Source organism: Rhinolophus ferrumequinum, chromosome 22 (assembly GCF_004115265.2).
Source record: "Rhinolophus ferrumequinum isolate MPI-CBG mRhiFer1 chromosome 22, mRhiFer1_v1.p, whole genome shotgun sequence".
Lineage (NCBI taxonomy): Eukaryota > Metazoa > Chordata > Mammalia > Chiroptera > Rhinolophidae > Rhinolophus > Rhinolophus ferrumequinum.
In genome coordinates this window covers 21,890,981-21,904,429 of record NC_046305.1, presented here as the reverse complement: position 1 = coordinate 21,904,429, position 13,449 = coordinate 21,890,981, and the positions used below count along the sequence as shown (strand labels likewise).

At 45.8% G+C, this 13,449-nt stretch overlaps 1 protein-coding gene across 2 annotated transcripts in view; it reads right to left on the bottom strand.

The window, feature by feature from the left end:
* The window catches only part of LAMB3 (laminin subunit beta 3), a 53,629-nt gene that overhangs the window by 38,231 nt on the left and 1,949 nt on the right, over window positions 1–13,449 (bottom strand). For both annotated transcript variants that reach the window (XM_033092681.1, XM_033092682.1), the window contains exon 2: window positions 9,106–9,242. The gene's annotated coding sequence lies outside the window, so the exon portion shown is untranslated. The remainder of the gene's footprint in view (window positions 1–9,105; window positions 9,243–13,449) is intronic.

Below are 13,449 nucleotides of genomic sequence, written 5' to 3'. Positions count from 1 at the left end.
CCATGCTTTTATAGGTGTAGTTCCACGCTCAGAAGGTACAGTCTGGGCTTTTGGCCACTAGAATGGATGGCTTATAGTAGTAATTCATTCATCAGTCAGCTGTAAGGGCGGGGGTCTATTTTGAGGCACCTACCCTCAGATTACAAAGATGTCATCGTGTTGATGTAGGCAGGCTTCTTCTCTGCTTGCTTCTCCATCATTCCCGGCAGTGTCTCTGAGAGGCTATGGGGGCAGCATTGGAAGCTACTGTCTCCAGTATCCATGTGTCAGGCTTAAACCATCCAAATTCCCAGGGAGGTCAACCAAGATTTAATCAATGAGAGATCAAAGGGTAGGGAGCAAGGAAAGGAGGGGAAAGGACGCAAAGGAGAACCTAGAGGTTAAGGATAAGCGAGCCTGGTCCAGGCTGTGAATGCTGATACTGAGGTGTTGGAGGAAGGTGACTCAGGCTCAGACATCACCTGGACACAGTGACTCATGGCTGAGTGCCTGTCTATGGGGCAGGGTGGGCTCCAGGAGTGGCCTTGGAATTTGCCATGTGACTCAAGCTGGCGTGGCCCGCCACTCCAGCACAACTGCTCAGCTGACCAGACAATCAGTCACTCTTTTGTGTGCCTCCCCAAAACCCAAAGAGAGAAAGCGGGCCTGCTATGTCACAGAGCAGACAGGAACCCAGCCCCAGGCAGAGGCCAGCAGTAAGCAGGAAACTGGGCTGCCTGTCGTAGGATGACTCTATTCCATACCCCTTTTCTCGACCCCCATTCGCAGCTTCCCAACCTCCATGTCTGCCCAACGGACAACCGTGCTCACGGGCCTGGCATGAGGTCTGGGAGAAATCAGGCAGTCAGCCTAAGTCAGCCTAAATCAACTGCAGCTAACGTTTCACCAAGTGCTCGCAGGATGCCAGGCACTGTGCTAAGCCCTTTACAGGTACTAACTCATTTAACACCCACCATATCTCTGTGGGGCTGAAGGGGGTAGACCCTTAATTATCCTTCCTTTGCAGATGAAGGAGGCACATTTTCAATAACGTGGGCCCAGCTAGTGAGTGGTCATTTGAACCCAGACCAGTTTGCTACAGCACTCATACTCTTAACTGTTACTTCAAGCCTAAGATCTCCTACACCCCCTGTCTCCACCCTTGTAATCCTTGACCAGAGTCCACCACGTTTCCCAAACCGAATCAAGACCCAATATCTGAAAAAAATGCCTCTTTGAACCTTTGTTCCAACTCTGAGAGCACTGATGTTGACTGGGGGCTCCTGGGGAAACAGATGCTGTGGAAACATCCAGAACAGATGCCATGAGGTGATTTTTTGCTTGTTTTCCATAGTGACGGCCTCGTCTGTGTGGGCACAGACAGAGAAGGTGCTGGCCTCCAGCTCCCCCTTGCAGAGGCTCCGGCACGGACTTGCAGGGTTTGCCCTCACACCAACAGGAAGCTGCTCTGAGTGAGGACGTGAGCATTCTGAGTGGAAACACAGGGAAGATGACCACACAAACATCACAGTGGCACGGTGAGATCACATAAAGGGCATGATGACAGGATGACACAACTTCCCCTCACCAAAGGAAGGGGGAATCCCTTCTACTGAGGTCAGGCTCCTGGGTCACCTCAGGGGCCTCAGCAGCTTCTGTTCTATCTCCCAGGACACACCCCTAAGGGTGCCCCCCACCCTCCCGAGGGGTACAGCCCAGGGCAGCCTTCAGCTTCAGCCTTCAGTCGAATGCTGGCCCATGGCTGGCCCATGGCTGATGGGCTCCCAGAGAAAAGCGAGAAAAATCTTGGCGTTGATGCCACGGTCACTGCCTCCCAAATTCCCTGCATCCGTCTGGCAGACAAGACAGCTCATGACCCCGCCCTCTCCTACACCCCCAGCCACCTCTAGCTCTACTGTCCAGCCAGTGCCTTCTGGGAATTAGGTTCTCGGGACCTAAGTCCAACGTCTGTGACCTTCCTGCTGTGAACTTTGGCCACCGGTTTGCCATGTGGAACTGGCCATGTGGCCATGGCCAAGCCTCACATGAGAGGAGCAGACTTATACCTCAAGGGGCAACATGCAGCCACGTGGCCCGTCAGGAGCACCTGGGGAAGGAACGGCTGGCTGAGAGCGTCACGGGGATTTTGCATCATGAGACCTGCTTCCCAGGCTAGCAGAGGACTGCCCCACAGGACTTTAACATTCTATGATCCCAGAAAGGGCCATTAGAGGGACAAACGCTATGTCCTAATGTTCAAAACGGTGGTTGCGGGCTGAATGTGGAGGCATGAGCATCTGTGGTTTGAGGAGGAGGGAATGTGGGTCGGTCCGGTTTCATGTCTGGAATCAATGCCTCCTAAAGGATTTCAATCAGGCCCCCCTCCCACGCCGGGGGCCCCATGGGGTTTATATGTGGATTTCAACGTGTCCTGAACCCCGGACCGAGCTCCGGCTCTTCTACTCAACAGAAGCATAAAGTTGGGCAAACGCCTCTCTGGGTCTCAGTCTCATCATTCGTAAGTAAAGCTGCTGGATTTTACTAGTTGTCAACCCAGGCAGCCCCTCAGAATTACTTACAGAACTTATAAAATCATGTCCTTATGCCAGCCCCACTCAGGGATTTAACTGGCTTTCAGAGGGGCAGGGACATTCAATGTGTTTTTCAAGCTCCCCTGAAGCGCCGTCCAGCGAGTGCTAGGGTGCTCTGCTCTCCGGGGCTGGTGGTTTAGAACAGCAGTTAAAAGCCTAGACTTAGGGAGAGAGAGGTGAAGGGACAAGTCTGGCTCTGCACTGCCCAGCTGTGACTTTGGGCAACCAGAGCAAGTTGCCTCAGAAGGGAATAGTAACAGTGTAAGGGAAAAGTAACAATGTACATTATGGATCCTTGTAAAGATCAAAGGAAACAATGCACCTCAGCAAACGGCCAGGTGAGGTGAGGTGAGGTGCGTGCTCTGTAAAGGGTGTTTGTCCCAATGTGTGCGCCATACACAGGTGTTTGGGGCTATGGTCGGCAGTCTTTGTAGTTGTGTTTAACAAAAAGCACCTATCACTCCCAGGCAGATGTTTCATAGCTCACCTACCGGGCAGTCAGTGGCTGGGCTGCTCCCCTCCTCCTCCCAGGGGGGCCCCAGGTCCCAACCCGAGAATCTGTGCTTTGTGCATTTCACTCTGTTCTGTAGGGGCTGCAAACTCCCCAGGAGCCATGATCTGGACCAGAGGGGGCACTCAGGGGGCAAATCGAGCTCCCCTAGTAGGGTGATGCTTCTGGCCTTTCTGAACAGGGAAGGTCAGAGGGTGGGGTGGGAGAAGTGTTTACAGAGGACACAGGGTGGAGGAGTAAGCGTAAGCATGACATTGTTTTACAGCCTTCAAGCATTAGTAAAACCAGAGTCCAACACCTGATAAAGATAGGAGTCAAAGCTTGTCTGGACAGCAAGTTTATTACTTAGCTCAGGGCAGTTGCCCAGAAAGTCTGAGGGCCACAGAGAAGACACACTTTCTTTTCCTAGGGCCTCTGCTTACACAGATCAAAGTCTGGTCAATATCTCATCAGACAAGGGTGTTGAGTCCTTATCTAATCTAATTCCTTCTCCTTAAAACATCATTCACAACTGACTATCTTCTGATCCAAAATACCGATAAAGAGGTTTTAATAACCTGGGGAAATGTTTAGGAGATATGGTTAACTGGGGGAAAAGTAAGAAAACAAATGTGCATGAAATCTACTTCAAAGAAAAAAATACTCAAAAAGAAGACAGGGAGAGAATATCCAAAGTGCTAATATTTCCCATCTGTTTATATTTCTCTGTATGTTCCCATCTTCCACAATGAGCATATTTTACTAGAATGATCAGTACAAGTAAAAAGTTTCAGGGGAGGAGAGTGATTTTTGTCCACCGACTCCTTCCTCTCTTTGCCCTGAACCCCTTCCACTATACCCACAGACTACCCAAGAATTTGCTACAGATTTCTAAATCATTGTAGATTTTGTAAGATACGGTTTCCCCTTCTTAAGAAGTACAGTATTGCTTCTTTGGGGGTTGTTATATTTCTTTTGTCAAGAAAGCAATTAGCACAGTTTCTCAATAAACCTACGTACTAAATGTGTGCGGAAGGAAGGAAAGACCAGGAGGGAGGGAGGGCAGAACACGTCATATAAGGAACTACCAGAACCTTATCTTCCTGCGTGTGCAAACCAAAAAGAAAGAGAGTCAGTTCTCATTTACCTATATTTTGAGGGGAAAGAGGAAGTGAGGACAACTAACCTTTTTATCCTCGCCCAAATTTGTCACTGCCATGCAACTGTCACAGGATAATGACACCTACTTCTGAACTTTCCCATGGCGTTTTCAGAAATCTGTATACCCAGCAACTCCTAGTGTTCAAGTACAAATAAGCATCTGTGGTCATAACTGTGAGATTATATCTCTATCTCGTGTGTACACTGCCTCCAACAAGAGGCCACAGCTCCTTATAGCAAGGACTGCCAGATAAAAGACAGGGATCCCAGTTAAACTGAAACTCAGATAAACAAGGAATAGCTGGTTAGTCTAAGCAGACCCCAAATATTGCATGGGACGTATTTATAGTAAGATAGTCATTATTTATCTGATATTCTAATTTTACTGGGCTCCTTGTATAATATATTTATTTGCTAAATCCCCCAACCTTACCTGTGTGTTGTTCAGCTATTCCCATGACTTCCAGACTTTTCCTAACCTAATCATCTTCCTCTAGAAATTGCCCCATCTGTCAATAATCTTCCTAAAATATGATGCTTAGAAGTGAACACAGGTGTCCTGGTGTCCAGATGCCTGACATCTGGGCATGGGTCCCTTTAGCAAAGACCACTCAAGGTGAAGTATTGAGAACTGAACTAACAGTGTAGGGCTAGACATAATCCCTGCCTCATCTTGAGAGTACGTGTGTGTTCCCCTGGGCCTTATGGGCTGTATTTACTCCTTTGTTTAAATACAACTCCAGAAAGAAATAGTTATATATTACCCTGAAAGAACTGAAGGGAATGAAATATTTTTCATTCTTCCTATCTACTGTGTTTCCCCGAAATAAGACCTAGCCGGGCCATTAGCTCTAACATATCTTTTGGAACAAAAATTAATGTAAGACCCGGTTTTATTTTACTATAAGATATAAGATATTTTACTTATAACATAAAATAAGACCGGGTCTTATATTAATTTTGGCTCCAAAAGACGCATTAGAGCTGGTGGTCCGGCTAGGTCTTATTTTCTGGCTAGGGAAACATGGTATGAGGCACCATTCTATCTCACTGAAGCATCACAGCAGCCCTTTAAGATGCCTCTTTGAGGGAGATATTATTCCCCTTTTTTACACTCTCAGCTTTATTAAGTAGCCGGTACAAGGTTACAGTGTTATGCAGATGCCCCCACCCCCTGCTGATTCATTTGTTCTAGCCCTAACCCCAATGTGACGGTATTAGGAGGTGGGGGCCTTATACAATGATTAGGTTTAGATGAGGTCACGTGGGTGGAGTCCCCATAAAGGGATTAGTGCCCATCTGAAAAAAGGAACAGACACCAGAGGACACAGCAAGAGGAAAACTGTCTGAAGGCCAGGAAGTAGGCTCTCACCAGGAACCCAGTCTACTGGCATCTTGATTCTAGATTTCTAGCCTCCAGAACTATGAGAAATAAAGTCTGTTGCTTAAGCCGCCCAGTCTGTGGCATTGTTCTGCAGCCTGACGTGATACAGACACAGAACTAGTGTTTTAGTCAAATTAGGCTAGCCTCTGCTACAGTAATACAGGAACCCCCACATCTCAGCTACTTAACAAAACAAATGTTTATGTGTTGTTTGCATAAACTGAAATGCAAGACAACGGTGAGTCACTCAGGGACCTCCACCATCTTGTAGCTGCGCCAACCAGGACACCTGGCCTTCATGATTGTAGCAGCCAGGTTAGAGGAGCACGAAGGAACTCTTCCCTGTTACTCCATGCTTCAGTTCTGAAGTGGCGCAGTCACTCTGCTTACAATCTATTGGCCAGAACTACTCACACGACTCCTAAGTGATCTTCCCATGCTCCCAGAAGAGGAAAATGAAGCACAACGTAGTGAACACACAGCATTGTCTACCACAATGAGTATATGGTGAAACCAGAATCCAACAGCAGATCTTTAAGCTTCCAAAGTCTATCTCAAGCAGATCTTTAAGCAGTCCTCTTTGTAGACTTGGGGGAAGAAAAAGTACGAGAAAATGACTTCTGTTCTGAAGACTCTACTCCTGCCGCTGCCTCCAGCCAAATCACACCATGGACCCGTACTGAGCTTATAGATACATTAATGCCTCTGTCTTTTGCAAGTCAAATACTGTTAAAACAGGTTACCCTCAATCTTGAATGTGTGCCATTCTTAACGCAGGCAAGTATGTGCACACACACGCACACACGCATACGTGCCTTTGCACTTTTACCTATTACATTTTGTCTCAGCTTTGGCCTAATGCCCCATTTGCTAAATTGGATTATGTATGCACTTTGACATGTACACTCTCCGTCATCTCCAGGCTAAAGTCCAGTGTCCACAGCCAGGCATTTAGGGTCCTGCTGAAAAAAGCTGCATTTTTGGCCCTAACTCACACAGCCTCCTTCACTCAAGTACTTTCTGATCCAGCTCTGCCGTTCCCTTGGCCACACTTGGGCTTGAGTCATCATCTGGCTCTGACTGTCTACGTTGCCCTCTCCACCTCTTGTATCCTTGACAAATCCTAAATCCAAGACTCATTTCAGATTCATGGATCAGCGATGACTTCTCTGCTATTCTCTGTAAATTCTTCCTGAACTTCCCCAAAACTCAAACTTTAGCACCAGAATTACCTGGAGGACTTTTTATAACGCAGAGGGCTAGTCCTGCATACAGAATTTTTGATTCAATACATTTGGGATGGGGCTCAAGAATCTGCAGACCTTACTGATAGAATTCAGTTCTGTTCTGTTCGATAAAACCTTTCTATCTCAGGTTGACATACTTATGGTTATTCAACTTTTACTTATTTTGTGATTTGTCCCCAAAACTGGATTGCAAACTCCTTGAGGACAGGAACACTTCTTGGCCACTCTTTTCATCCCCTTACGGAATGCATGACCCAGTGTTTGCACATAGTAAGTGCTCAATAAACAGATACTGAATTATTACTATGGTTCCTTGGGGTAAGGAAATACCTAACAAAAAAGTGTTCGAAGACTATGATGCCATTAATATTACCCCATAATTCCCTCTCGAGGTAACATAGAGAGAAAATCATCCAGAAAAAGAAATATTTTCCCCCCTAAGACTGGAAACTGAGAAAATTCCTGATGAGCTAATCCACTGATCAGCTGACTTCCAAGGCCATACTTCCTATTCTAGCCGCCACAGCTGGTACTTGGGAACAGAAAGGCCAGAAGTGAAACTGGCAGTACTTTTGCTATTTGGGACTGAAATACTGATAATGAATAGGTTTCGTTACGAAGTGAAGCAAAGCACTCACACAGCAGCTGGACGGTGATTTGGGTCATGGACTAATTTTTTTAAGATAGCGATATCAGAGTATGTTTGCATGCTGATAGAATACTATAATAAAGAAGAAGAAACTGATCATTCAGGAAGAAGGGGGACCTGGCAGGAAGTTCACCCCCTATCCGAAACCCATACCCTCCTTCCTCCTTGCTAAAGATCCTCAGTGTTATTCAAGACCTCAGGGCAGCTGTCCTTTCCCCAGCTCAGAGATTAGCCTAAACCAGTGGTTCTCAAACTTTAGCACCAGAATTACCTGGAGGACTTTTTATAACGCAGAGGGCTAGTCCTGCATACAGAATTTTTGATTCAATACATTTGGGATGGGGCTCAAGAATCTGCATTTCTCACAAGTTCTCAGGTGACGTTGCTGCGGCTGTTCCCAGGGACAACCCTTGAGATCCACTGGTCTTAGCTCCTGATGGCAATCCCTTCATAAGTAGTTCTAGGGATGGGCACTCACCCCAGCTCGGGCCAATGAGAGAAAGTCTCTGAGGGGATCCTAGGCAAGGTTTCTTTGGCAATAAAAGAGAAAGAACAGCCTCTCTTCCTTCGCTGGATGTTGTCATATTGAAAGCAATGCCTGGAACTGTGGCAACGATCTTGGAACCGTAATGTGAGCTAGACTGTAACAAGTCTCCATGCTGAAGAAATAAGAGAAGAAAGATAGAAAGAACCCGGGTTCTTGACAGTGTTACACTACTGAGTGAGTCAGTCCTGAAATCACTGTCCTGAGAAATCATATATTTTTTTCTTACTGTTAAACCATTTTGAATCATATTTCCTTACTTGTAGGCTACCGCAACCTGAGCCATTCATGGACTCCCAAGACCTTCAGTAGATGAGTCAGGATGAGATGGAGGGACAGCTCTATACACAAAGAATCGGAGATGCTTCTCCCTGGTAATGAACCTAATAGAAGGTACCTATTAGGTACCTCCCTGGTAATGTGATAGAAGGTACAGCATATGAAGGATACTGAAGCAGATCGGATACAGGATACCGAAGCAGATCGATTGGGTAGTTGGAAAATGAAGTAGCTCCTGTCTTGATTCTTTCTATTTCACCAGGGCATAAGGTGTCAGAAAAGTAGAGGCTATAGCCTATTTGGGAAGTGGGGAACACGTGTGGAAAAATCTTTTTAGAGAGTAATAAATATAATTAACTTGGAAAACATAGTAAATTATAGCTGACTGCCCATTTGAGATTTGTGGTCTTAAATTTACAGAAAATAAACAGTCAGCCTGGTTGGGCAATTTTTTTCTGCAAGTGATAAACTGCTTGGGGATAGACTGATACAAAGTGGAAAGCTGATTCCAACCCTGGTTAAGTGTCTCTGGGTAAATATGAGAGACACAGAGAAGGGCAAGTTGTCTGCAAGGAAGAGCTTATGACGAAGGACCATAGAATGGAAGCCAGAGTCTCCCCCTCCTGGTTAGTCTTCTTCGTCCTCGTCACGTTTTTCACAGGTTTCCTCCTGTCATTCCAACAGGAGATCCTAGCAATGCTGCTTGTCTTAGTTTTTAATTGCTGCATAGCAAATTAACACAAGCTTAATAGTTTAAAATAAAATCCATTTCTTAACTCACACTTCTGTAGTCCGGGGTTTTGGGCACAGCCACTCAGCTTCTCAAAAGGCTAATAGCAAGTTGTCTGGTGAGCTGTGTCCTCATCTGGATCTCGGGGTCTTCTTTCGATCTGATGTAGTCGCAGGATAATTCAGTTCCTTATTGTTGTAGAAAGCAAAGAAAATCAAGAGATAGTTAAGAGATAGAATGACAAGTGTTGGTGATTGTTTATAAAAGAGAGGTGACAGAGAGAGGAGTAAAGGATGGCTCCCAGGCTTAGGACCTGAGCTGTGAGGTAGGGGTGAAGCCTAGACTATGAAAGACGGGGGTGAGAGTTTATGGAGTAGAAATATTGAATTTGGTTTTAGACATGGTAAGTTTGGTGCGTGCACGATATCCAAGTGTAGATGTAACATAGGCAGGGGAGACATGGGTCTAGAGCTCAGATTTGTACGTTATTTGCACAGAGGCGGTAATGGAAGCTTTGGGAATAAACTAACTCACCTAAAGAGAGCATGTGGAATAAGAAAAGAGGCCCCAGGACTGAGTCCTGAGAAAGGCTGACATTTAGAGGTTGGACAAAAAGCAAAAGTGAGGAAAAGAACTAAGAAGTGTCCAGAATAGGGCAGGACGAAAACCAGGAGGCTGTGTTATGGAAGCCAAGGAGAATGTGTTTCTAGAAGAGAGGAGTCAGCAGTTCCTAAGTACGGCACATGCTGTCGATAATTTACATAATTGGTTATCATCCGGCTCCTGCCCACTGCAGCCTCCTCATTTCCTGCCATTTCCCAAAACCCGTCCTTTATATTCTAACACCAATCTTGCCTAACTTCTCCTGGACCATGCAATGCTTTCTCAGGCGTCCTCCCTTTTCACACGCAGTCCTTTCTCATTCCACGCCTCCCTCAGCCCTGAACGCGACTCCCTCCCAGAGTTACCTGGTGAACACTAGCCATCCTTTAATATCTTAAACTGCTCAGTTATCATCTACTCTTAGGCCTTCCTTGACCATCTCCTCCCCAAATTGAATCAATATATTTCCCCTATTCTATTTGTTCACCTGACATATACTTCCATTGTTGTGCTTATCCTAGCATATTGTAATAATTTATTTAATGTCTGTGTCCTATACTTGACAATGAGCTTCTTGAGGGCAAGGATGATTTTGTATTCAGCTTTCTACAACTATACTTAACACAGTACCAGATACATGGCTAGCTTCAACAGATTTGGACTTTATTGCTTCCTATATGTCACCTAGGGAATGTAAGTGTCCTGCGTTGGGATACAGGACCATAGGAACTGCTAACGTGGAGCAAGAGGCAGACAACCGAAATGTAACAGAATAAGAACTGAATCAATAACATTTATTGACCGTTTCATTTGAGCCAAACCACTAAGTCCTTCACAGTGTTACAGCTCATTCAGTCACCGCACCCCGTTTCATAGGTAGTGTCATCACCCTCACTTTACAGATGAGGCAACGGAGGCTGGAGAAGTTACGCCACTGATAAGGGCAGACCCTGGTAACAGGAGCCCGGCTTAAATGAACACAAGTCTGTTCGACTCCAGAGCCCAACTCTCTCAAGCCCAGCTAGCATTTGTACTTGGGCAAAGTTCTCGGGGCTGATTCCAACTTATAATGCACAGCACTGAGATTCAGAAGTGGTGTGTGGGCAGCAGGGTGCCCGTGGCTACCCAAGGCTCCCAGCACATCCTGCATGCTCCAAAAGCCGGTGGCTCTGCTTGGCCAGAAACCACGAGGGGCAAAAGCAAAATGTCTAGGAAGGGTCTGTTCCTCAGAGTGGATTTGTCCAGGCCCTGGGATCCTAGGAGCAGGTTGGAAGGGTGCCCGAGAGCGAGGCAGCTGCTGCAATGTTAGATAATAAGTTGCCAGTACAAGTGAAAGGTGAGGAAACCGGAGTGCAGGGAAATCAGCCAAGCTGCCAGATCGTGGGCAATTTCAACCCCAAGGACAAACCACTGTGCCTAAAATAACCTCCCAAGAGAGTTTTAACTGATGGTGTTGCAATGTCTATCCCAGTACTGACTTCTAGGTCAATGTAACTAGTCTTGATTGGGCCCCTAATGTATGTTAGCTTCATAAATGGTACAGGGATCTGGTCTTCCACAGACACAGGGCCAGCCCACAGGAGACAATGGAGAACTGTATCCAACAGCACACAATGCAGTGCCAACCTGCACAGTACAAGCCAGAAAGGCAGCTGAAATTCACAGAAAGGAGTGGTCAGGGTGTGCTGGCACAAGAGGGCGTGGCTTCTTGGAGCACAGACACTGAAGGAAGGAAGACAGAATAGAAAGAAAACAGCATTTCAGGTAGGAAGAAGAGGATGAGTGAAGGTGAGGCAGCAACAATGCAAACGAGTTATTTCTTGGGCTGTAAGAAACCCATCTGTGGAGCAAAGGGTTTCTGTTGGAGAAGAATGAGAGAGAAAGTTCGGTGAGTAAGGAAGATTCATTCATAGAGGTCTGGATTCCAAAAATATTGGTCCAGCAAATCTAACATGCAGAATCCAGGAGTTCATCATGCAGGTGAGACATCATCCCAGGCTTTAAACAGGCAATTAAGAATAAAAAAACGTAATTGTAGGAAGATTTATTTGGTGGTGGTGTTTGAGATGGATTAGAGAGGAAAGGACATAAGGCAAAAAAAAAAAAAAAAAAAAAGAATCCTAAATGCCTCTTTGAGCGTCCACTAAAAGTCTGACTGCAGGCAAACATAACAAACATAGTTCCTCCCCACCAGACTTTGCAATCCAATGGGAAAGACATTCATTAATGCCAGTTACCTAGTAAGGACCTACTATGTGCCAAGAACTATACTGGGCCCTGGGAACACAGGGAAAAACAAAACAAAGTCCCGGCCCTCATGAGGCTCATCCTCCAAACTACCTGGAAGACAACACAACAAGCAAATAAATAATTATAGTATCAATAATCAGGTACCGAGTGCTATGTAGAAAAATAAAGCAGGGCATTGGGTAGAGAATGGTGGAATGAAGTGGTCAGGGAAGGCCTCTCCTTCCCTGTGAGAAAATACCACAATATTTTAGGCCCAGAGAACAGGTAAAATGTGGATGCCACTGCTAGAAATAAGGATATTGAGAAGTTGACTTAGTTTGTAAGAGGACAGAGAATGTGGGGAGTCTCGTTTAGGTGTGTCAGGTTGTGGTAAAGGCAGGATATCCACACAAAAATGTCTAGACTCTAGAACTCTACTCTACAAGACTAGAAGAAGATAAAGTTTCGATGTGTAGATTTAAAAATCATCTATTGATATTTAAGCAATAAGAAACCTTCTCTCCAAAACTATTTACATGAAATGAAAGTAACTCAAGGACTAAAAAAAAAAAAAAAAAAATGAGATGTGGGAGACAGAACTAGTTTTATTTATCGTATCTCCTATGATGACCCCTCCGTCCAGCCTTGCGGAATGCCAAGGTAGGTAGCGAATTCGATAGGCAGCAAGCAGCTGGTAACAAAATGGTAATACTAATAACTAGTAACTTAAGGTTCACACACAACCAACCACCCAAAAGACCTCTGTCGCCTACTCCTTCAATCTTCAAGGCACAGATGCTGAGACAGCTCCATCCCCTTGGAGCACAGGTTACCCCTTTGTGATTATTTCCTCTGCAGACAGTTCTGGGTGCTTTAATGTTTGGAACAAAGGGATTTGGAAAGCAAAATAAACAAATTTTAAACTGGCCTTCCTTGCCTTCCTAGAAATGGCAAGAATTAAACACTGGGGTAGACTCAAGGGTAGGGTCACCAACCAACCGTTCCAGTCTGCCTGGAACTGTCCCAGTTTCAACACTGCAAGTCCTGCATCTTGGGGAAACCCCTCAGCACTGGGTGAAATGGGACAGTTGGTCCCCCTACCGCAGGTCTGACCTTCATAGCTATAACCTATGGCTATAGGTTATAGCCATATAGCTGTGTGACACAACACAAGCTTTACATCTCTAAAGTGACATCAATGAGTTAAAGCAGATGCTTAGTCTCCCAACAAAGTGACTCTGGATTTCTCCTCCTTCTATTCCCTCCACCTCCCACTCAGCCCAACCTACTACCTAAACCAGGCACATCAACCCCATCGGTGACCCTAGGCCATGCCATTTGCAGCCCTCTGCCCAGCCCTGGCCAGCAAGCTGGCGGGGCCTGAGGGTTCACTGAAGTCAGTTTATCAAAGAAGGAGAGGGGAACTCATGTGAGGTGATGACAGGCTCTACCACAGCAAATCACAAGAAAGGGGAACCTCTGATAAATTACAGTCCGCTGACCCTGACAGACTTGCGATTTTCGTCTGTTAAAGAAACACCGGAAATGCTTATTGACACATTA